Raw genomic sequence first — 4,743 nt, 5'->3', positions numbered from 1 at the left:
AGGGTAAAATGATCGAAATACCCTCAAAAGGTAAAATGACCGAAATACCCTCGAAGGGTAAAATGACTAAAGTACCCCTGAAGGGTAAAATGATCGAAATACCCTCGAAGGGTAAAATAACTAAAATAACCTCGTAGGGTAAAATGATTGAAATACCCCCAAAGGGTAAAATGATTGAAATACCCCTCATAAGGTAAAATGATTGTTATACCTCTAGGAGTGGAAATGAGTGTATGACCGATTTGCTCTATGTTATATATATTACTGTTACTAAGTATGACATACTGTATACACGTATGATTTATGACATGACATACTGCATGGAGTTAGGATTCTAATATAGGGGAAGTATACTGTATTGGTGGCTTTGCAACATATACTATTACTAGCAGCTTTGCTGCATTACTGTTACTAGAAGCTTTGCTGCATCATTATTACTGGTAGCTTTGCTGCAATATTGGTGTGTTGGCTTGGTAGGTTGATTTTATCTCCACATGGTGCGTTGGTGGTACGAAGTGGTGTGTGGGCTGGATTAGGATGGATTGCATTACTGCATTGTACTAATTACTGTATTATGCTAAGGCCCACACTGTTACTGTATTGGGCTAAGGCCCATACTGTACTGCTACTGAATAGGGCTTAGGCCGAGAATGTTACTGCATGTTGTATGCTAATTGTTTGGTAGAGGATTACATACTGAGTTTTCGTAAACTCATCCTCTCCTTTTAACTGTGCAGGTAATCCTCAGCCATAGACGATTTGGTGCTGTGATGGACTCGATGATGGCCACACAATCGCATCAGCTTTCGTTTTTAGCCTTTGATTTATAAGTAACTGAATTTGGGTATTTTTATGTAAAAAGGCCTCTTTAAAGTTATAAACATTAAATTGGGGTTTTTATTTATTTAGTTTGATATAAACTACTAGTTGTAGAAAAAGACGAGTTTTCAAAAGGTAACTATTTTCAAAGACAACACGTTTTTGCAACATTTCCAAAAAAAAATTCCGCAATAAATGAGATTTTGGAAAATTTATAACGTTTTAAAATTGATTAGCTTTTAATGATGCACACTTGGAAATGAACAACCCGTTTTGGAATCATCGTTTAATAACAAAATGATTAATTGATTTTAAAGATTTCAATGACAACAAGTTTTACGCTAAACACCTCAATGTGACACGCCAGATTCGACCATAACGTCTAGTCTGGGTTTGGGGTGTTACATTCTCAGATCTTTTACTTAGTTAAATATGCATGTTACTGATCATATTAGACTAAGGGTTTTTTAGCATTTTTGCAAGGTCACAGGGACATTTATGTTTGCAATAGTTTAATTACGTAAATCTAAAAACCATGCAAGATAATAGAGCTGACTAAAAATATTATGAACCTTAACTTAGTCGGTTTTAATGGCCTAAATTAAGCATTGCACTTTTCAATTATGCGTGTACTAGTTGTTGTCTGGTTAGGACCGCTCAACTAATCTAAGTGCACCCAATCACGTATGAATGAAATGTATCATGATATTAATTGAAAACAAAATCAATTGAGGAACAAAGCATGTTAACATGAATTAAATAAATCTTATTAACTTAATATAATTATCCCAGCAAATAGGATTTAAAACTTCATAGTTGATGTCAAAAGCATAAAACTCAAAGCAAACATGTTAAAATAGATAATCAAGAGGAACGAGTAGACTTAGTTCAATAGCCTTTTAGATCTATTCTGACTGATGTGCTTAACTCTACTCAGTTCAACAGCCTTTTGGATCTATTCTGACTGAAGCGCTTCTCCGTTGTGATTGAAGCTTCTTTTGCTAAGGGTTTAGAAGGTAGTTGGATAAAGAGTTCTTTTGAGGCAAAAGAAGGGAGAGGGGATGGATGGATATGCAAGGGAAAAAGGGGAAATTAATTGAGAGAAAACTAGACTGAGTGAGAGAGGAATGTTGAGAAATGAGAGATGATAGAAAAATAAGGAATGGAAAGGTATTTATAGGTGAAGGTAAGGGTTTGAGTTTACTAAAAATAGGTTTAAATTTCCTTCCTTCCCTCTCTCATCTAGCCGGCCATGCTTCAAGGAAAAGGGATGACCAAGTCTTCTCAAATTGAATTCGAATTTCAAGCTAAAAATAGCTATAGAGTGGACGATTTCAATAGGGAAGTTGTTGGGATGAATTCTAATTATTTTCCAAATTCAGGGACCTTCAATTAAATATTCCAAAACACATTTTGGGCAGCCAACATGAAGTGCTGAAATTGGTCTTTCAATTCCCATTGTTAGATGGTTTTTTTAGTCCAATCACTTAGTAGACATGTCCATCTTTTACCACCTTCTTTACTGGGTCAAGTAGTCAACCTCATGCCCAAAATTACATGGGCTTGCCGTCCACATGGATAATTTTTAAATGACCATCATTTAATTATTTAAATCACGTCTCTAATGGACCTCCTACATAGTGAAAAGTACATACATTAATAAATTAACATAAATTAATACAAGATATGCATGAAAGTCATGTAATGAAACATAATTTCACATACTCTCCAAATTTATGTCTAAAATTACTAATTAAGTATAATTCACTTATTTCAATAACAGTTACTCGAGATAAACATAATAATTAAGTAAACAGATCGTAAAAACATATAAAATAACCCTATATAATTTTGAGTTTACATATATGGAATGCCATGACATATTGCATGGGGTTTGGGATAATGTTGAAAGGAGGAAGAATTTTGCAATTTAATAATTTGCACATTCTGGTGGTTTAACCACATTTCTGTTTGGCGACTTGTCTACAATTATAGTGGCTCGACCACTCATATCTATTTTAGCAGCTTTGTTATAATATTGTGGTTTGACCATATTTTTTTGATCCAGTAGTTTTATCTGTAACTCTGATGGTTTTGCTGTAACATCCCAAACTTGGCCTAGATGTTATGGCTAGATTAAGAAGGCTACATTAGCCACCGAAATGGCTAAGCTAACTTACTTTACTATTGAATACCTTAAATAAACTCATTTTAGAGAAAACCGTAGTTGTACTTTGAGTTAGCTTAAAAGCATTGATTCATCAGGTCATGTATGTTTAGGATTCATTTTATTGTTGATAGTGTTGTTTTAGAAAACCACATGCTTGTCACTCTTCTTTTAAAAAAACTCGATGTTAAACTAATGCAGCGAAAAAATTATTTTTCAAGTCATTTTGGAAACTTAGTTGCCTTATCGATTTGTTTTTTAAAAACAGTTCCTTTGCAATGCAGCTGAAATCTAGGAAACAATATCAAATTTTACTTAAGCTTGATATCATGCATTATCCGGTTATTATGCTTGAGTAATCCATGCTTACAAAAATTCAGAAAAAAAGTTACCAAGCCATGGATTAGAAGTCATTAAAAATTACAAGCCAAAACCAATAGAGACTGATTAATAATTATAAAAAAATAATTCCAGGTCCAAGGTGATTGTCTAAATGCTTAGTCTGGTCCTAATTTTAAGGTTTACCTGAAAAGTTAAACACTATTGAGGGTGAGCTTATGGAAAGCTTAGTGTGAGTCGAAGGATTATTTAAACAAACATAAATATCAAATACAGTAAAACAGATTAGTTTTAACAGAAGAAAATAAAACCATAATAGGAATTTCATATCATTACATATTCATTATCAAATTGATGTCAAATGGTGTATGAGCATGGGGCATCATTCATTCAAGTAACAATCATTAATTTCGATACCATTAAATACAACACATTACAACACATATCATAAATCAATAACATTTGAATATGTTGTGAGCATGATGCAATGCAAAAAGGTTCCTACCCATACCATCCGCTACACATCACGTGTTCCCTATAACCCATCATCCGAACTCCAAAACATTATAGGCTTAAGCTCATTCTAGTTAAAACCACCGATAACAATATGTAGAAAATTTTACGAAAAAAAATTTAGAGAAGGTTCTAGTAAAAATACGATAAATCACCATTCCCCTTGGTACTCCAGGTGTAGTGCATTGATTACGAATAATGCAGACTTAATATGTCGTCGGTACTCCACAAAACTCCTTCGTCAACCATAAAATCCCAACCCATTGCATATGTAATATGTCACGCAATCACATACATAATCATATCTGAATACTTTTCACATTCATATGACATGCTTAGCATGTCCTCAATAATCACATACTTTCAATGAATTGAAATAGTGTTCCAATCTTTCAAATTACCATTGTGGTTGTATCAATCAAAATCGTTCAATTTCACATACTTTACGAATTTTTATTATGCATAAATAGCATAATTTTCAGTACACAATATAACAAATATCTCATGTGTTTAAATCATACATAAGATTAATATCTCAACACATTATATCACTCAGTCAAACATTCTCATATCTCATAACTCAAATATGTAATTACAAACTCAATCAAACATTCCTACTATCAAACTAGTAATTTGCCAACATGTCAATCTTTTAAGGCTTCAAACATACCTGGTTCGGCCACTCACAAAATCAATAATTTGGCTATTAAGCCAATCCAATAAGCAAGCTAACTTATCAAATATAACATGATATTTAACATTTTCAAACAATTTTATGAGTTTAGGACCCACACCTTATTTTTTGCTTCCTCGCAACACACTAGCGAATCTTCTAATTTTCCTTAATAATTCCTAAAATGAACCTAAACCAAAATTTTTGTATAAATTCAATAAATTTACCATTA

Source organism: Gossypium hirsutum, chromosome D08 (genome assembly GCF_007990345.1).
Source record: "Gossypium hirsutum isolate 1008001.06 chromosome D08, Gossypium_hirsutum_v2.1, whole genome shotgun sequence".
NCBI classification, from domain to species: domain Eukaryota; kingdom Viridiplantae; phylum Streptophyta; class Magnoliopsida; order Malvales; family Malvaceae; genus Gossypium; species Gossypium hirsutum.
The sequence above is the reverse complement of the archived record's forward strand: the minus strand, read 5'-3'. Positions refer to the sequence as shown.